This window comes from Augochlora pura, chromosome 1 (genome assembly GCF_028453695.1).
Source record: "Augochlora pura isolate Apur16 chromosome 1, APUR_v2.2.1, whole genome shotgun sequence".
Taxonomy (NCBI): Eukaryota; Metazoa; Arthropoda; class Insecta; order Hymenoptera; family Halictidae; genus Augochlora; species Augochlora pura.
In genome coordinates, this window is record NC_135772.1 from 1,248,571 (window position 1) to 1,271,251 (window position 22,681).

The following is a 22,681-nucleotide window of genomic DNA, read 5'->3' on the forward strand; positions in this document are numbered from 1 at the left end:
CATTATAACACATTGTAATACATTGTGACACACTGTAACACATTGTACTACATTATAATAAATTGAGACAAATTATAATACATTGTAATACATTATGATGCATTGTAATATATTGTAAGAAATTGCAACACATTCTAATACATTGTAGTACATTGTGACACCTTATAATACATTGTGATGCTTTGTAATATTTCGTAATAAATTCCAACACATTCTAATACATTGTGATACCTTATAACACATTGTAATACATTGCAATACATTGTGATACATTTTAATACATTGTAATACGTTGTAATACATTGCAAAACATTCTGATACAGTGTAGTACATTGTGTCATATTATATTAAATTGTGACACATTATAATGCATCGTGACACCTTATAACACATTATAATATATTGCAATACATTGTAACACATTCTAATACATTGTAGTATATTGTGACACATTAGAATACATTGTAATACATTGCAATACGTTGTGATACAGTGTAATACATTGTAATACATTATAATATAAAAATATATTTGGATGTCTTTTAACAGCTTTCTAGCATTGGCTTAAACGAGTCAAGTCCTTTAGAAGATTAATTAAGATTATAATAATAAAAAAAATAAAAGTGTAAAGACATTTGATGCGTCTTATTAGATATATGTATATAATAAATCTGCGACTTTTTATTCAAAATGAGAATTGTTACTATTAACCGTAGGATAATTAAAGCTTGAATGGCACAATTATTACTTTATTCTACTATTGCAAGATCCAATATTACTACACAATTTTTAAAAAATTTATACCTTTCGCGAAGAATAAGATAAATAAAATAAAAATAAAATACTATTGTAAGCTATAATATTCTCACACAATTATAGATATTCTCTACCTTTAACAAAGAATGAAATGAATAAAATCAAAATAAAATAAGTAAAATAGATAAAAATAAATAGATTCTACTAGTGTAAACTCCAATATTGTTACAAAATTTTCTAAATATTCTATACCCCTCACAAAGAATGAAGTAAATAAAATAGATAAAAATTAATAGATCCTCTTACTAGAATTCTTACTAGATCTTACTAGACCTCTAATATTATTGTACAATTTTCTAAATATTCTACATCTTTCACAAAGAATGGAATAAATCAAATATGAATAGAATAAATAAAATAGATAAAAATGAATAGATTTTACTACTGTGACCTCCAACATTATCTCTTAACTTTCTAAATATTCTACAGCTCTCACCAAGAATGAACTAAGTGAAATAAATATAAAATAAGTAAAATGAAAATAAAATAAATAAAAAAGATAAAATAAATACTGTTTACATCAACAAGCATGAAAACTTCTACTCCTAACTACAATATACAAAACCATGAACCATAATAAAAACTGTGTTAAAAAGTCCTATAAAAGCCACGGTAATAGCGTTAAAACTCTTCCACTGATAAACCAGCGGCATACACACGCGTTTAAGCCGCGTCTATCGACAAGGAGGCGCGACTTGCTGGTGTTCGAGAGTCACGAAAGCCGTGAGCGGTGATTTACAGGCGGAAAATGTTACTCGCGGCCGATCGGGCGTAATTCGTTGCGGCGATTCGGTGATTACAGTCTCCCCGGCCTCTCTCTCTCTCTCCCTCTCTCTCTCCCTCTCTCTCTCTCTCTCTCTCTCTCTCTCTCTCTCTCTCTCTCTCTCTCTCTCTCTCTCTCTCTCTCTCTCTCTCTCTCTCTCTCTCTCTCCGCCTCGCAAACTAGACGATCAGCCGCGGGGAGGTACGGAGAGCAGTAATTAATAATACGCGCGATACAGGGGCGATCGTTATCGGCAAATACGCGGGGGCAACGGGTTTCCGGAAGCCGGCGCGCACGGTTTCGAAACCCCCCCGAAACATTTTGAAATATCGCGAACGCGGTCGCGCGGTTGATAAATAAATTCGCTGTTAGTGGCCAGCACTAATATTCTTTATGACGCGGACGCACCTAGCCGGCTATTTTTGAGCGTAGGACTTTTGGCTAACAACTGCCATGCAATGTAGATTTAAATTACTTGTCCTGCCGAGAGAACGCATACTTTGTTGCTTAACTTTAGGATTTCGCTTCTCTCGGCCTGGATAGCCAAGACGTATCATAAAAAAAGGACAGTTCCGAAGGGTGAGTCCAATGTTAGTTTACAACGGTGGCCAGCCGTGATCACACCTGGAGGAATTTCGCGTCTTTGTTAAAATATCGCTGTCGCCGCCCACCTTCCATATACCAGCAACTGCCCAAGAGGACGTGCCAAGGCGCGGAGGAAGGGCGCCTTCTTGAAACAGACTCGCCGATTGGTTATTGCCAAAATCATGGAAAACCAATCGGCATTAGAAATGCGCGGGAGGGGTAGCAGTTTACCTCGAGAGACAACATTTTTTCGAACGTCGGAGGTGGAATAGAATTCGAGGACCTCGGACCTCCTTCGGAAAGGTGTAAATAGTCCCAGGATAAATATATCAGTTTTTTCGCCACTGAATTCCGGTCCTCCGTTTAATACAGTCCACGCATACAGGTTGTCCCAAAAAAGTCAAACAACCTGTAAATTGGGAACACCTGAAATTATTGCAAGCAACATTTTCCTTTGCAACAATTTGATCCGAGGCTTCGTTACCAAGTTATTAACGAAAAACATTGACCAATGAGATGCGAGCTCTGCTGTTGTCAAGCGGTCGAGCCAACGGGTGATGAAAGCCAAGGTTCGCTCATTGGCTCGACCGCCTCGCGTCGGCGATACTTGCCCCTCATTGGTCAATGTTTCTCGTTAATAACTCGTTAAGGATGCCACAGAGAAAATTGTTGCAAAGGAAAAAGTTGCTTGAAATGATTCCAGGTATCCTCCATTTCCGGATTGTTAGACCTTTTTTGGACACCCTGTATAACGTCACAATTCGTCGCTATTACCGACGACGCCGCGACGCCCAAACATTCGCCTAACCGCGGGAACGTATTTCAAAGCGGGAAACATGGCTCTCCTCTCCGGTCGTCCGTTGCCAGCTTTTTTCTCGTCGGACGGAAAGTTTCGCGTTTGTTGGGAAGACGAACCATTTTTTTGATTATTATTTTCGCGCGTCCGTTCGCGTCGCGACGAACGGGGACAAATGTACTCGAAGAGGAATGGTCGCGTTAACCGCGCCGCGGTGGCCGCGGTACCGCGCGCAGTTACCCTACCGTGAATAATGCCGCGAGCACCATAAAATATGTCGGGCAACTTTTAAACGCGTCCTGGTTACCGGACCGAGTGATTGCTTTTTTCACGCCGCTGCCGGAGATTCTCTTCTGGGCGGAGATTCCGGTGATTGGGGGCCGCGATTCGGCTAATGTTGCGATTACTGCTTGTGCGGTGATTAGTTGACCTCTTCAGGGATGAATTTTTATAGCAGGGTTTATAGTATATAATATAGTATAGTTTAACTGTTTCGTTTTTATTGAACATTTATTTGATTTCATACGACGAGATAACTGCCTCGATTAACCACTTCGGTACGAGCGTCGACTATAGTCGACGGCCACAGATGAACACGCACAGCCGAGTGTCGACTATAGTCGACGGCCGTGATATGAACACACACGGCCGAGCATCGACTATAGTCGACTATAGTCGACTGCCAAGAACTTTTGCCTTATCTCTACAATTGCAGTGTTTACGTCCAGAAATACACATAAATAAGCTTTTCTCGTCAAAGATCTGTAAAAGAGCAAAACGGATTCACTGTCGATGCACGAAGTAGCATGCGAATGGTGAGTGCCGGCTGTGGGCACAATTTCGTGGCCGATGCGCGCCGTACCGAAGTGGTTAACACTATTTCGTTCTGAATAATCTCCCCGACGCAACCAAAGAATTTTTGTTTCGCGACTGTCTTTATTTACCTTTCTTTTCATATTTTTGTGACAGAAGATTCAAATCTTGTTTCGATTTAACACAAACGATTGACAGTCATATTTATTAATTTCTGTACAGAATGATCGCCGCGAGTCTGACTCGTTATTATAACCCAAGGGGTTAAACTACGGGGATCGGACGGCTTTTCGTATCCCGCCACGGTTTATTCGGCTGTTTATATCGGAACGCAATTTTATTTGTCATTGATATTCCGAGTCTCGCGGTTCCGTTCCGCGGATCGTAGCAATTGCGTAGGGACGCGTAACGCTGAAGAAATTTGTCGCGTGAAAGCGTCCATATTTATTGTTCCGGCTCTCCATTCGATTCTTTCAACATTGGGTGTCGATCCGCGCCGCCGCTGGAACAAGACAGAGAAGGGAGGAGGGATGCAGGCGGCGCTCCGCGCGGCTGGAAAACCAATGTTTGCCAGTGGAGAAATTAAACTGAAGCTTGTGTCAATATCGTTTGCCGGCTTTCGTCCCTCCCTCCTGCTTTCGCCTCTCCGCCCCTCACCCTCCTGCTTCCGTCCCGTTCGCACCTGTGTCGCGTTTTTCCGCGTCGTGACGTAATTGTCCCAGCCGGGCCGGCTCTCAGTCGCAATAATTAATTATATACCCTTTCTCCGGGCACCCGTTCCGCTCTCTAACTTTTAACGCCGCGGCGCTGACGTCTCGAAAGAATAATTATTGTACTCCCGATGAAGCGCTAATAATTCCTCGGCCGTCCCGTCCCATGGTGCGGCCATGCGGGACGACAATATACAGTCTAAATATTATATTATACTATGTTATATTATATTATATTATATTATATTGTATTACATTGTATTATATTATATAAAGTCTAAATATTGTATGCTTTATATATATGAAGTATATAATATTAGACTTCATGTAGCATATAAGAAGCATATAAAATTAAACTTTATATTGTTGTGCCACGTGGCTACAATGTGCTACGCAATATATAATTTATTGTAAGCAATGTTATCCAATTATTACGTACTTACATATACGTATATGACATATGATAATTAAGAGAATATTTCGATCATTGTTTAGGCAAAGCTCAATTATTTTCAACTTCAAATAAACCCTTTGCATTCAAAGCTATTTTAATAGTAAATTCGAAATACATAATTCTTTCAACTTATAGTATATACGTTTTGTATGATGAAGTGCATTTTTTGCATGTGGTATTGAGTCTCGTGACACGCGCAGCAGGTACAGTTTTAACAATTCGTTGAATCTGAATTTTGATAATATAAAAATTGTTTTGAGACGTGATCTAGGACGAGCAACTAAGTAAATATAATATTAATTCCAAGGAAGGATTAAAAACAGTAATTTTCGATGTTTGCAATAAAATAGGAACAGAAATAACAGAAACATTGGTTTACAGCATGCAACGACGTTTGCATGCCATAATAAATGCTCATGGAAGACCGACAGAATATTAAAACTCTACGTTTATGCAACAAATATATTACTAATTGAATCCTTCGAATACTTTTGTGGCGTCCGTTTAGCTGGTGTTGGCAACAAATCTTTCATAAGTATTGTTCACGTTACAGTAGACGCTTGAAATTTCACATGTATAACCGTGATACTTGTATGTTATTACAAGAATAAAAATATTTAGTAATTCATGATGAGTCCCACATTTTTTCGCGTCAAACTTTTTATTTTGGAGCTTTCGAATACTTTCGTGACTCACTGTATATCAATAACCATCGAACTCAGTATAAATATTCAACGTGGAAAACTGATCGAGCGACGTTCTCTATTAATCTATTCTTGTTACAGAATTCTTTAAATCCGAGTTAAATAAAAGATCATCTCTCTGTCTCATTACCGTCGAATTTCGACGATTTTGACGGAAAAAGAGTTGATCATCTTTTCCTGGCCGTGCGCCGTCGTCGGACCGACGAAAAATGTCGGAAGAGATGAATCGCGAGCCCGTCGTTAGAGGGGTCTCCCCCATTCAAGGGGACATTTCTATGCTTGTGCATTCACGTCCCGATTGACGATTACGTTCCGATCGGAGGCAGCGGAAGACTTTCGGCTCTCTCTCTCTCTCTCTCTCTCCCTCTCTTTCCACCCCTTTCCCACCCAACCCCGCGTTTCTTTGGCCGTCCATTTCCATCGGGGGAGGGCGGCTTTCCCGATTATCGGTGACCCGCCACCTTTGTGCGCATCGGACGATCGGGGACACAATGCTGGTACAATGCCACTGCGTCCAACCGTAAAACCATGGAGTTGAAAGTCGTAAAACCACCTGAACCGTGGTGTACACGCGCTGGAGGAGGAAACCATTCGAACACGGTACTAGCGCCGCCACTGTTCGCCCACCGGGTTACTCTCTTTGCAATCGGAAAGATTGTTCGTTCGAGTCGTTCGTTAACTCCCGAAGATACGCTCGTAAAACGTCGCCGCTGCTCGCCGGGTCTTTATGCAATATTTACGCTCTCTCGGTGGCGAATTTACGCGGCGGCTATCTATGTTAACACGTTTCGACGTCTGCTGTTTTTAATTGTCACTGCTTTATTTGGATATTTGATTTAGTAGGACTTTGATCATCCGAATTGTAAATTGATGTTTGAGTTCTTATAATTTTTGATTTTTTATCTATATAATCACAATAAGAATTGGATGTTTTAAATCTGTTTTAGGTCTGAATGTCATAAGTTTAAAAATGGACATAGTTAATACATAATACATACAGAAGTTTTAAGGTGTCTTGTTATGTTCCGCAGCGTGCTGTTTTTATTTTTCATTCTTTTACTTGGATATTTGATGTAATAGTACTTTGATTATCGGAATTATGAATTCTTTCTAGTTTTGTTGTTTTATCTATATAATAGCAATAAATATTGAATGTCTTAAGTCTGTTTTATATCTCCTTTAAGTCTGAATATCTTGAGTCTATTTCATATCTCTTTTAAGTCTTAAAATGGACGCCTTTAAGATGTCTTATTATGTGAACAGATGTTTTGTTATGTTTCATCGCGTGCTGTTTTTATTTTTACTCTTTTATTTGGCTATTTGATGTAGTAGCACATTGGTTACCAGAATTATAAATTGATATTTGAAATCTTTTTATTTTCGACTTTTTGAATTGTATAATTATAATGGGCATTGGATGACTTAAGTCTATTTTATGTCTATTTTAAGTCTGAATGTCTTAAATATATTTTACGTCCGTTTTAGAACTGAAAGTGGACGTCTTTAAGATGTCTTATTATGTTAGGATGTCTTTAGGATGTCTAATTTGGGATGTTTTTAGCACGTCTTAAAGATGTCTATAAGTCGTTTTTAAGACGTCTATTTTGGAATATCTTTAAGTCGCTTCCATGACGTCTGTATCGTGATGTCTATAAGCCGTTTCCAAGACGTCTGTTTCGTGATATTATCAAGTGGTCTTCAAGATGCCCGTTTAGGATATCTGCAAGCCGTCTTTAGGACGTCTGTATTGTGATATCTATTTTAGGATATCCATATGCTGTCTTTGAGACGTCTTTTTTAAGACGTTTATAAGTCATCTCCAAGACGTCTATTTTGTGCTGTCTATAAGCTGTATTCAAGTTATCTGTTTTGTGATATCTATAAACCGACTTCATGACGTCTTTTTGGGGATTTTTGTAAGCCGTTTCCAAGACGTCCGTTTAGGATGTCTATACGCCGTCTTTAGAACGTCTGTATTGTGATATCTTTAAGTCATCTTCAAGACATCTGTAATATGATCTCTATAAGCCATCTTCAATACGACTGTATCGTAACGTCTTCAAGACAGCTTAACTCTGTCCCAAATTGGACATCCCATTGCCATCTAAAATAAAACGTCTCTAAACCCCCCACTTTACGACCTACGCCATTCAAACATAGACCAAACCTTAAATTCGTCATCTTTAAGACATCCAATACAAATCAAACATCCATCTCCAACTTGCACTTCTAAACGACTCCTAATAAAAAGATAATAATCTCAATCTTTTCCTTAACCAGTTAACTGTGATTGACGAGTATACTCGTCACAGAGAAGTGGCAAAATTTTGTGTATTGATGAGTATACTTGTCATGCGTATAAATCACTGACCATTAGTTATTTAAATTGCAATTTTTGAGAAAAACAAAACATATTCTCAAATTTCAAGATGTTTAGAATATTTTGAGGCTATGCCGGAATAAAACAAACAAATAGAAAATATAAACAGTTTGAGATGATGTCATGCGTCCCCGTATGCACTGGTGGAAAAAGTTTACCAGTTCGCATAATGAATTTATTTATATGCGATGATAACGTTTTTTTAGATGTTAACCTAAAAGGGGCAAAGGCAAAAGTGAAAAAGTGGATCTATAAACTAGAAAGCTAACTCGTGAGCAGTGCAGCAACTTTGAGTTTTCGGTGATCTTGATCTTCATCTTGCTGTATCAAACCCCAAGAAGTGTGTGTCAGTGTATATCTTACCAAGTGTCGGCGGTTCTTATCAAATAAGTACAGTGCGTCGTAAGAAATTCAAGTGCGTAAATATTATTTTTATAAAATAAACCCATCTTTTTCATCCAATATCTTTGCAGCGCAACTTACTCTGTGATTGACGAATATACTCGTCGCGGCTCGATTCTGGCGACACAAAACTGTGCGCACTTTTAAACGAGGGCGCCACAGTTAACTGGTTAAAGAATATAAAATTGATGAAATCACCACCTTCCACTAAACAGAACACTCTCGTTAACAAAGTCCGGCTACGTAGAACGAAAACAGGTGGAACATGAAGGCGTACGAAGCGGTCGAAGCATCGAAGCGTCGATCAGAAATTTCCGAGCCACCCGGCGACAAACCAGTTAGCGCGCGAGTTTCGTCGCCGCGTAACTTTCCAATGAAATTTTCCGCAAGGTGTCCAGGGCTACGCGGACACCTTCCTTCGGCCCCTGTCGTCAAAATCGCGCGGCCCCCGTCATCGGCGCCGATGTTTAAATCGTATCAGCGGCCGCCGACAGGATTTCAACGTGGCGAGAAGCGGCGTCCTCGAACACCCGCAGCTTCGAATCCTGGAAGAACCGGTGTTTCGCTGCGAACGCGGGGATAACGCGAGCAACCAAATGAAATTTGTCAACGGGGTTACCTTGTCCCGGTTCTAATTACTTTATATTATTTGCCGTGATTTTTTCTCTCTGCAAGGTTCACCCACCCACCGCCCCCCTCCCTTTTTCGTCGCTACTTGCAACGTGGATATGAATTACAAAAGTGTTCGATCCCTCGAGATGCTCGCGTCTCTAACACTATGCCGTCCGGCGACATCACAGCGGTGTTGCGCACAAAGTATTGCTCGACGGCCGACGACACCGCGGTGGTGTCGCATGCAAATATAATAAGACAAAGAAATTTTACATTTATTTCCTCCATATGTATGTCTTTGAAATTTCATGAAAATAGTTAAAAAAGATTGAAAACTCATGAGAACTAACGATGAGATTAGTAACAATTGAAATTCCAAATTAACAAGTCAAAATTAGTTTGACAATTTCGGCGTTGCCGGCGCCGAGTGAAGAAATTTTTGCAGAGCGCGCAGACGGCAAAGTGTTAACTGGTTAACTGATGTAAAAATTAGTTAACTGTGTTAGCTAATTCATATCGTTATATTCCATAACAAATGGAATCCAACATTTCTTAAAATTCTATTCCAGACAATTGCTTACTAAATCATTGAATAATGAGGCTAGTTCAATCTCCACTTAAACCTCGATTTATAAACAGACTACAGATTCCACAGTCAACAAAATTGCTGAAAGGATTAAATATCTTATTTGCCGATTAGCCAAACCCATTTCAGTGAACCGTGTACCATAAGATCAACAACGATAGTAGTGCATAAAATCCGCAGTCTACTTATCAGATATCATTGTTTTCCACTAGTAGAGTACCGGTATCCCTCGCCTCTATCGGAGTCATTTTGACCCGGCCTGCAGTTAACTATCCTGGATACCGTTCCTTATCGCTACGCCATAAACAATGGAGTATCTGCCGCGCCGCGGCCGGTTATAGGCGCGGCGCGCGCACGCTTTTCGTAGAACGCATCGAAAGAACTATAAACGTGTATCTTTTCATCCGTTCCATTACCATATACAGTCAGCCCCATAAATATTCGTACCCTCGTTCCTTATAAGAGAAATCTGTTGAAATCAAGGGATGCGTGTAAAACTTTGCAATAAACTTTTTATTATCTTATTTAATATTTTTGGATGTGACGGAAGAGGAGAAGTTTGGAGAGAGCCTAATACAGAGCTGGAAATAAAAAATGTACAACCAAATGTAAAGCACGGCGGAGGCTCCGCGATGGTGTGGGGTTGTATGGCGACATCCGGAGTGGGCAAACAACTCTAATCCACTCTATTCTACTCTATTATACTCTAATCTATTCTGTTTTACATTACCCCCCTCTATTCCACTCCATTATACTCTATTCAGCTCTATTGTATTCTGTTACACTCTATTTTATTTTACTCAGCACTGTATTCTACTCTAGTCCACTCTATTCAACTCTATTCTCCCTATATTTCACTCTATTCAACTCTATTCTCCCTATATTTCGCTCTATACAAGTCTATTCTCCCCTATACTTCGCTCTATTATACTCTCTTCTACTCCGTTACACTCTAGTCGACTCTATTCTATATTATTCCACTCTAATCTGCTCTATGTTACCCTGCTACACTTTACTCCACTCTATTCAACCTCACGCCAATAAATTCCACACTGTCCTGCTCTATCCTACTCTGTTAATTTTTATTTCACACTATTCGACATTATAGTAGAATTAAAAAATGTACTACCAACTGTAAAGCACGGCGGAGGCTCCGTGATGGTGTGGGGCTGTAAGGCGGCATCCGGAGTGGGTAAACTTGTCTTTAACGATGAAATTTTGGATAAGATGAAGTATAAAAATATACTCGAAGAAAATCTGCACTCGAGTGCGATTAAGCTTGGTCTGGAAGATGACTACTATTTTCAACGCGACAACGACCCGAAGCATACTGCTCAGATTGTTCGCGAGTGGATACTTTACCACGTTCTCCATTTTTTACATACACCTCCTCAGAGTCCAGATACAAATCCTATAGAAAATTTATGGGCGGGAATAGATAAAAGACTACGCGAGCATGAAATTTTCAATAAACAAATGCTAAAAAACAAAATTTTGGAAGTTTGGTATATAGTATTGAACCAAATATCGCATTAAAACTGGTAGAAAGTATGCCAAATCGATTAAACGATATAATAAGGTATAAAGGTGGATCCACTAAATACTAGAAAATTAATATAAAGTAAAAAAGCTACTCTAATATACGTTTTTTTGACAAAATCTACACTGGTACGAATACTTTTGCGGACTGTTATCACGTACTACGGGGAGTAAAATCAAAATATTTTTGTTATTAGTTAATCAATTTTGTTATAATTTGGTCTAAATAAACTTTATACATGTGTTCATTCATGATAAAAAGTTTATTGCAAAGTCTTACATGCGTCCCTAGATTTCAACAAATTTCTCTTATACGCAATGAGGGTACGAATACGAGTACTTATGGGACTGACTGTATTTTTCGCGAACGCGTTTTCGACAAAGTAATAGCGCGAGCAAAATCCAATAGGGGGGAGGAGGAGGAGAAGGGGGAAACATTTCGCGCCGTTTGATCCAGAATTTTCCGCCGTGGAAAATAATCTTTTGTTAACAGATTGTAAAGGGCCATTTTATGGAAAAGCGTGGTTTTTCACGGGGGAATTCGCAGAGCGATTTCGGAGTTTTTTTTTTGTTTTTTACTTGCCCCCGTTGCATTTTGTTACGGTGGAACCACGTTTTCGCCCGCACTTTGTTTATACGTATTAATATGTTCTACCTTATGCGTTACGGCTGAAAAATTGAACCTTTGTTAGAGCGAACCTGTTGTCGAGGATATTTTGTTGTGCGATCGTGCATTCTTGTGCGTGAATAGGGAATTAAATTTTGGAGTGAGAATGGTCAATGAAGTTATTATTTATTGGTAACAGAAGAACGGTAATTTTTAAAAAGGAGAAGAAGTGAAAGAATTAATGATTACTAATAGTGTTACGAATTTTTAAAATTGTTTTATTGATTGATTGGTATTGCTGGATTATAGATATTTAGAGGTAAAGTGTATTGTATAATATTGTATTTAATAATGCTGAATAACAGTATATTTAATACTACTATATAATATTCTACTTAATAATGCTGCATAATGTATTTAATAATGCTATATAATATTGTATTGAATAATACTTTATCATACTGTATAATATTGAATTGCGTTGTATCTAATAATACTGCATGATATTTTAATATGATAAAATACTATATAATATTTAATAGTACGCTATAATGATGTATAATATTGCTTGTCATAATACGTCATAAAACTGTATAACATAGCACTTAATAACACGATATAACACTGTATAACATCCCATTTAAGAATACAGTATTGTACTGTACAAAACGTATATAAAAATACGATATAATACGGTATAATAATGTATAATATTGTATTTTATAATACAGCATAACATTCTATAATGTTGTGTTTAATAATACGTTATAATACTATATAATATTATATTTAATATTACGACGTAATGCTGTATAATATTATATTCAATAATACAGTATCCTACTATATAATATTGTATTTAAAAATATGTTACAATACAGTGTGCACTATACATAATCTTATATTTAACGCTACTGTATAACATTGTATTAAATAATGCACTACGCAACTGTATAATATTTTATTTGAAAATGCGATATACTACGGTATGACACTGTATGGCATTATATCTAAAAATATAGCATAATACTGTATAATATTGTTTTTAAAAATATATTATAATACAGTGTGCATTATATAATATTATATTCAATATTACAACATAATACTATATAATATTATATTTGACAATCCGGTACAATAACGTACAAAGTTCTATCTAACAACATACTGCAAGCTGTATTAACGCACTTCTGAAATTCATCACCAACACCAAACACGTCACACACCTCCAATAATTCACTACCTATTATAATTCTGAGCCGTCGCGTCCCTTAACCGAGCATCGACACCTCTCGACAGCAAACGGAAACCATGATAATAGCCGGAAGAAAAGGGCACAGAAAAGCGATGGTAAAAGACAACGCGGAGCGGTGCGCGCGGTCGAAGATATCCAATAAGAGAAACTCGAATCGCTCGCGCGGCGTTGTTCGATTTTCGCCGGAATTTAAGTATAGAAAGCCGCGCCGCGCGGATCCATGCTCGAATGAAAAACAGCCTTCGCCGTCGCCGCCGCGTTTGCTTTTGAAAAGGAAAACAGAAAACGTCCGGTTATTTTCCACGCGCGAATTAATTCGCGCTCGGATTAAAATGAATTTCAATCAATTTATATTCTCGCGAAATCGAACTTTTAAATTGGACTTCGTTCTTCTGTTCGCTGGCCTCCTACCACCCCTCCCCCCTCCCTACCCTGGAGGCAAAGGCGAAGCCGCCAACCCCGTGTTTCGAGGAGGTCGTGGATCTCGTTCCTTCTTCTCTCCATGCATTATGCAACCGTCACGAAACGGGGACGAAAGGACGTCGAGGCAGAAGTCGATTAACGGGCGAAGAAATAAATTCCTCCGTTTAACGAATCGAACGAAGGAACGGCTCGCCGCTTTTCAATTCCCCTTTGGGAGGTGGTGGTGGTGGAGGAGGTGGAGGCTGTGGCACAAAGCCGCGGATTTGGTGACGAATTACGTTTCGAATATTCGTTTCACGCCCGTTTTTCCTGCCTCGCGACGCGATGCTCTCCCCTGTTCCTTGTACTCGTCGTCGCGGCGACGGCGCGATGCTGATTCGATCTTACGGGGGCACGGAATTAAAATCGCAAGTTGTTAAGTCGTTTTTGAAGTAAGTAATTTGAGTGGGTTTTTAAAAGGTTTTTAAACTTGCGATGGTTAATTGATTTTTTGTATATAGAGTATGTTGTTAGGGTAAAAAGATAGAGTGAGTTTTGTTTGTGTTTTTTAGTTGAGTGTAAGAGTTTTGTTAACAATATTTAGGGTTGCAATTTTTTGAAGACTTTGTATTGATTGATTTTTATTTGGGGTATTTTTTATTGTGCATTGCAGGTCTGTTATATTGTATAATATATGCATACAAGTGATACGATATATAATATATGATATATGTATATTATTTATTATATGCTGCATGTATTGCATATATTTATATTATTCACGTATGTTATATATCATATATTATATACTGCATTTATTGCGGATATTATATTATTATGCATATATGTTATATATTATATATTATATACTGTATATTGCATAGATGATATGTCATGCATTACATATATACATATATACAAATATGTAATACATACTTGAAAACAGTACATAGATAAATATTTTACAGTATAATATATCAATATAATAAATATACAGGTAACAAGCATTACAACAAAATACAGAAGCAAGCATTAAATATATTAATGTCATATAGGTTAAGAAATAATAAGAAATTATGTACGAAATATATTTGCAAAAATCAAACATTAATAGCATATTGTTTATAAGATATTAACAAGTATTCAATCTCGAAGCTTTCGTTTCGAATGAGAATTTATAATATTATATTCAACAAGAATTTATTCGTACAAATTCATAGGGAAATAATACGAAAATGTAAAATAAAATAAATAAATACAATATAAAGATGATAAAATATGAAGTATTTTCTCACAGTCTATTGATTTATTATTTTATATTCTTTTACTCAAATGTTGCACATACGGTATGCAATATAAATGATGCATAACTAAATAATGCTTCTACAGGTGCCAATAAAAGCACTGGCAATTTGATGGTTCTATAATTATTTTAAATTGAGCTTAGTATTCGTATAAATATATTCTTATAAATTATAAGTAATATATTCTTGTCAAAATGTAATTATTCGAATTCTTATTATACGTAAGACGAAAAATAGTCAAGTAACGGATTCTATGATTATTCAAATAATCTTACAATCTTTATTCGAATATCTTATTCGAACTTGTAAATTTAACTTATCTATTGTTAAATGGCTGTGTTATTATCTTTGAATAGAAATTTAATAAAATTTTTCTGTTTTTCTGTTCCAGGATGGAAGCAAGTCCTGCTCCCACGACAATTTAATGACCGAAGTGAGTAACTTGATCTTTAAACAATACATTAGTATGCCATAAGTTCAGTGAAATATACATTTTTACACTGTATAAACAAATCCTATCGAGATAAGCACTTACTTTACAGTAAAAAAAAAAACAGATGTTACTTGAACAATTCTACTAATCTTGTTCACTATTCTACATTCGTCTATCATAGAAGTATAATAAATATGTCACTGTGAAATAAATTTCGAAAAATTAATAGAAATTAATTTTATAAAGACAGAAGTCTCAATTAAATTACCGAACAAGTAAGCTAAAAGATAGTGAAAGTATTAGAAAAACCGAAGCAGTAAAATTTCAACTATTTTTGAAAATCAAATATAAAAATATTCTATTATCTTATTACACAAAAGACCAGTACATATTTAATCCATCACAATATTTAAACAATTTTTTTCTTATCCAAACGTGACAGTTCACGTAAAAATCAGCTGAATCAATGATAATTAAATAAAATCAGCTGAACCAATAATGATTAAATAAAGTCAGCAGAACCAATAATAATTAATGAAAACCAGCTAAATCAATAATAATTAAAAATAAACTACACCAATGCAATCCCCTAATACAAAATCTACCAAAAAATAAATACCAATAAATTTCCTTCCTCAAACTCCAAAAAAAAACTGCTACAATAAAAATACCCAAAAACTTCAACAAACTCGTCCTCATAATTTCAATTAAACAATATCCATCACCCCTTTCTACACCACGATATCATTAAAAATCCCTCGACAATATTAAAAGTCCCTCAACAGCATTAAAAACCCCATAACAGCATTAAAAATCCCTCGATTCTCCAAGCAAATATTCTATCACGAATCATCGCAGTCGTAGTACCAACAACCGCGCCACCGAGCAAGCGGAAACCGTATTCCGCGCCGATCCTCTCAGGATCGCGATCGCCGGCCAGGCAGAGGCAGAGCCAGAGGCAGGCAGTCTTGCGTACGCACCGGTCCAGCTCTGGCTGTTGTCGCTCGTAGTACGCGCGGAGGCTGTGCGCGCGTAGCAAGAGAGAGAGAGAGCGAGAGAGAGAGAGAGAGTGAGAGAGAGAAGGAGAGAGGAGCGTGTGCTGCTGGCGGTTGAATATAGCGTCGCGGATGGGTCGATAACGCGCAACTCTCTCGCTCATCGCGGAGTCGCCAATGCCACGCTGTAGCGCTCCTAAGCCGAGCTTTCCTCTCATTCCGTCGTAAGCCCGCACTCTGGCACATCCATCCGCCGCCGCCACCTGCACCGACGACCGACCGACCGACCGACCCACCGACCGACAGACCGACAGACGGACCGACCGACAGACCTCCGTAACGTCGCCGGTGTTACCGCCATACCTCCGTAACGTCGCCGGTGTTACACGGCAGTACCTCCGTATCGTCGTCGAGGTTACGGTCGTACCTCTGTATCGTCGCCGGTGTGAGCGCCGTACCTCCATAACGTCGCCGGTGTGAACGCCATACCTTCGTATCGTCGCGGAGGTTACCGCCATATCTACATAACGTCGTCGAGGTTAGCGCCATACCTCTGTACTGTCGCCGGTGTTACGGCCATACCACCGTATCGTCGCGCAGGTTACCTCCATACCTCCGTACCATCGCCGGTCTTACGGCCATACCTCCACAACGTCGGCAGTGTAGCGCCATACCTCCATATCGTCGCCGGTGTGAACATCATACCTCCATATCGTCGCGGAGGTAACCGGCATACCTCCGTATCCTCGCCAAGGTTACGGTCATACTTCCATAACGTCGCCAGTGTTAGCGCCATACCTCCGAATCATCGCCGAGGTTGCGGCCATACCTCCATAACGTCGACAGTGTTAGCGCCATACCTTCATATCGTCGCCGGTGTGAGCGCCATACCTCCGTACCGTCGCCGGTGTTGCCGCCAGCAGGAGCAGCAGGTCCTGGCGGCGTCGTCCTCGCGCCGAAGCACCGCCAAGGCCGCTGTCGGCGTCGAGCAGCGTGGTCATCGACACGCGGACGTCGCCGACACATCGCCGACACGTCGTAGAAACGTCGTAGACACATCCCGAACCGGTCGTCGCGTGCGAGCTTATCCGCGCGCCGGTTCCCTCTTTTCTTCCGGCGTAGGACGCGTGCCTCGCGCGCGCGCCAGGTGATTAACAGGTTGTTGTCGCACGGGCTTTGTTGTCGCGTCTCCGCTTCCGTACGGCTGGGACACTTGGCGTCGCCTTGACCCGCACAGTCCCCCGGCGCCCGGTACCGGGTTCGCATCGCGGAGAATCGAAGCCCACGGGGATCTCGTGGACGCGGTGTGATACGGCAGTGTTGCTCCTCCGGATTTGTGAACGGCGTGGATGCTCGGATTTGTGAACGGTGTGGAAGCTCGGATTTGTGAACGGTGTGGATGCTCGGATTTGTGAACGGTGTGGATGCTCGGATTTGTGAACGGTGTGAATGATCCGGGCAGGCTCTTCGCCAGGAAGAACGTGGTGCGTCGAGAGGATTCGTACGTTGAGAGGGTGACAACGACAGCGTGACTAGTGAAAGTGGTTCGACGATGATAGCTCGCCCTGGCTCGGACCAGTCGATCGTTCCCTTTAAGATCGTCCTCCACGTGCGGTTTGCTGGAGTGCAGCCTACTAGAGTGCAGTCGTCTAGAGTGCAGCCTACTATAGCGCAGTCCGGTGGAGTGCAGCCTGCTATAGTGCATTCCTCAAGAAGGCATTCTTCTAGAGTGCGGCCTACTATAGCGCATTCCTCTAAAGTGCAGCCTACTATAGCGAATTCCTCTAGAGGGTATTCTTCTAGAGTGCAGCCTACTATAGTGCATTTCTCAAGAAGGCATTCTTCTAGAGTGCAGCCTACTATAGCGCATTCCTCTAGAGTGCAGCCTGCTATAGTGCACTCTTCTATAGCGCATTCCTCCATAGTTCACCCTTCCATAGCGCATTCCTCTAGAGCGCAGCGCGGTGATCAGTGATGAGAAATCGGTACGAGCGATGCGAACGTGTCCCAGGGAAACGGTGACTGTCCGTCGAGCCGGCTGGCTTCGGACGTCGACTTGAGGCGACCTTGATCTCGCCGACACCGTCTTCGTACCCCAAGGAGGACACATTTCTCAACCATAAAGGATACATCGATGCTTCCGCGTGACGCAACGCGGTGCGTCGTTTTTAACGTTGTTTTCGATCGCAAAAGCACGGATGCCGAGCCGCGGGCGATTCAACAGTCTTCGGAGGTGTCCTTCTTCGCAGGTGTGCTTCGTCAGGTGTAACTTCTTCAGTGGACGTCGTGTGCTCGGATGAGAGATACGGGTCTTCCAGTGATGTGCCGCGCGGATTATTCAACGATCGACCAGTTTAACGCCTAACGAGTGCCATTTGCAAGCCGGTTGATCGCGCGAGATCAGTGTGTCCTCCCCGGGTTTTAGTTTGTGGCGCAGTTGTGTATCACCAGCCGCGAAACATTAGTGCCCCACGGGAAAATGAGGAGATCTTCTTCGTTCTTCAGATCAAGGTAAGGAGGAAGCGTTTTTTTAGCAGTTTGGGGTTTTGGGGATAAGCGAAACCCTTTTCTTTTCTTAAGGAGGATTTTTCAGGGTATGTTTAAGTGTTTAGGGATTTATTTATCTGTGCTATACATTGTACATCCGATATAGTGAGTACTATACGCCATCATCGTTGTTTATAACTTTGTTTATATGTGGATTAATTCGAAAGTGGTGCTAGTCTATTTTTTCTTAGTTTTGAGAAATTTAAAGCTTTACACCACTTTTATAATTAGGTAATTTATAATATCTGCAATATTATATTTACAATATTTACAATATTATATTTATAATATTTATGACATCATATTTATAATATTATAATATTTATACAATTATTAGGACGTTTCATTTTCGAAAATTGAGCAAGCTTATTTTCTTTTTTAGTTTCGAGACATTTAAAGATAGTGTATCTGACGATTAATAAATATTTATTAATTATGTTAGGTCTGAAAATGTTTTGGACAATTTGTCAATGTATAATTTAATTATATAAACTTCTCTTACGTGAATTTAACTAAAATAATACCCTTATTTGATGAAGATTCTACCTTCATAATTTCTCAGATTTTAGTATTTATTCTTTTGTTTATATCCGTGGTTTAATTTCTATGTGAATTTATCGAAAATGAAGTAAAACAAATAGTTTCATTCGTTATGAAATAATACTGATTTACTAGTTTTTTCTTATCTGTATAAGTATCTTATTATAATATGAAATTATCATTTTTAGAAATAAATTAAATAAATAACCTAAATCGACAACTTTTAACACGTGACACAAAGCAAATAGAGCCACGAGTGAAAAATAATCTTACAATACTCTTTCATAATCAATGATCACTCAATTTCATTTACCGAACAATTTTAAATTAAACAAAACATTGCCATTTCTTGAGATATTAAATATTATCTTATTATGAATGAGTTTCACCTCATTATAAATAACAAGTAAATACTTAATATCTTTAAAAATGGCAATGCTTCATTTAACTTAAAATTGACCAGTATATGAAATTAAGTAGTCACTGACATAACCTTGCAATTTTTAAAGATATTAAATATTAACTTGTTATGAATAACAACTAAACATTTAATATCTTTAAAAATGACAATATTTTGACAATTTTTATATATCTTAAATATTAACTTGTTACGGATAACAACTAAACATTTAATATCTTTAAAAATGACAATATTTTGACAATTTTTACATATCTTAAATATTAACTTGTTACGGATAACAAATTATTATTCCATATCTTTAATAAGGGCAATTATTCAATTCTAAATTTTCTAGTATATAAAATTGAGTAATCATTAACATAACCTTGCTACTTTTAAATATATTGAATATTAACTCGTTACAAAGAACAAGTAAATACTTAATATTTTTAAAAATGGCAATGCTTTTTTTAATTTAAAATTGACTGGTGCATGAAATTGAGTAGAGTCACTGACACAATCTTGCAATTTTTTTAAATGACAATACTTTGTTTAACTTGAAATTGACCAGTATATAAAATTAAGTAATCACTGACATAACCTTTCCATTTTTAAATGTATTAAATATTAAATCGTTAAGAATAACAAGTTATTATTCAATATCTTTCAAAGTGACAATACTGTCTTCAATTTAATATTTATTATCTTAAAACTGATTAACAATAACAAGTTTACACTGAATTAAATATAAATCATATAAAATCTTAATTTTCCCTTTATATGGACTTAATTTCAAAATAAACGATCCATATCTACCCCTCTCTTCCCATACCTCTTTCTCTCTCTCTCTCTCTCTCCCTTTCTCTCTCTCCCCCCTCTCTGTCTTTCTCCTCTTTACACGCCACGATGGCCCTGAATGATAAATTCCTCCCTTTGGGCGCCGGCCTATTCGTCACATACGCGGCCTCTCGCGTGAATTTTAATGGCCGTTCCAGCATCCCTCGTAACGGGGATAATCTAATGCGGCAGGGCTCCCCTGCCCGAAAGAATCCACCCCGACGCCACTTAAAAAGGTACACGCGACGACGGGAGGTGTCCCCGTGATTGCCACCCGAGGAGAAACGCGCGTCGCGAATTCGTCGAAACGTGTCCCTCTCCTCGATGTTAGTCGAACTCTTCCGGTCGCTGTTTTCAGTGGCCGATTACGCGGGGTGCGATCTCTATCGGTGTCCTTTTGTTCACGGAGATTTCGAATTAGATGTCTTCTTCGTTTTCCAATGTATTCCAATGTATGTAAATGTTATTTTTTGGGAAACAGTACGATAATTTATTAACCCTTAGCACTCGAGTGGCGACTCTCCGGCGCCATTAAAATTGTTGTAACAGCTTTTAAAATTATTTTCATAGATATCATCGAAGCTTAGATTGAAATATTTGTTGAATGTGTCATTGTTATATGAGTTACGAGACTCAATTTCATATGCAGAAAATGAATTTTGTTATATAAAATAGAAATACTAGAAACCAGAAAAATTATTTTAGATTTGAAGTTGAAATGTCTTCGAGTACGAAGGGTTAAACTTCTTAGAACTGTTTTTTATGATAATTTTTACTAAAACTGTTCTTCATGGTAATTTTTATTGAAACTATTCCTTATAACAATTTTTATTGAAGCTGTTCCTTATAACAGTATTTATTGAGACTGTTCCTTATAACAATTTTTATTAAAACTGTGTTTTATAATAATTTTTATTAAAACTATTCATTATGATAACTTCCATTGAAACTGTTCCTTGTAATAATTTTTATTGAAAACTGTTCCTAACAACAATTTTTATTGAAAATGGTTCCTTACAACAATTTTTTATTAAAATTCTCATTTATAACAATTCTTATTGAAACTGTCCTTTATAATAATTTTTATTGAAAACTGTTCCGTGTAATAACTTTTCTTAAGACTGTTCCTTATAACAATTTTTATTGAAAACTGTCCCTTACAACAATTTTTATTGAAAACTGTTTCTTCTAACAATTTTTATTAAAATTATGCTTTATAATAATTTTATTGAAAAGTGTTCCTTGCAACAATTTTTATTGAAAACTATCCCTTACAACAATTTTTATTGAAAACTGTTCCTTATAATAATTATTATTGAAACTGTCCCTTATAACAATTTTTATTAAAAATTGTTGTGTATGAAAATTTGTATCAAGACTGTTCCTTATAACAATTTCTATTAAAACTGTCCTTTATAATAATCTTTATGACAACTGTTCCTTAAAACAATTTTTATTGAAAATTGTTCCTTATAACAATTTTTATTAAAACTGTCCTTGATAATAATCTTTATTACAACAATTTCTATTAATACTATTGCTTACAACAATTTTTACTAAAACCGTTCTTTATAATAATCTTAATTACAACTGTCCTTCCTAGTAAACATGAAACATCAAAACAATCGCTAGTTACCGTTCGGTAACGGTACTTCTTTGTACACGGTCTTCCATAGCGAAAGGGTTAACACTGGTTAGATCTTCTTCTGTCCATCCGATTGGTAGACGGCACTTGAAGCGGATCGTTTGAACGAGTTAACGCTGGTAAGGTGGCAGAGCGGTGAAACGAAAACCGATGTCTCCGGTTATATTGTAGACGGTACACCCCATTTCTTTGATCCCGTTTTGTTTAAATTAACCAAAGCGTCACTTGTCGTTACGAGTTCCACGGATGCGATTTCAAAGTGGCCACGGACGGCGGTGGTGCTAGTTGTTTTCTCAGTGTCCGCGTGCACACACGGGACCTGATCGTTTTCAAACGAAATATTACCAGAGTCCGGCAAACGACTACCCCGCCCCGCCCCGCGGTGTACACGATACTTTCCGTTTACCCACCTCGGATCTAAATGACTCCCCCCGCCCCCGGTGCTTCCGAGAAATTTGTTACGCGGTCGATCGCGCACGGGGTTGCAAATTTTCTGCAGCGAGCGCGCGCGCGGTGCCCTCCACTATTTTAGTTCCGTACCATCGTCCACCGA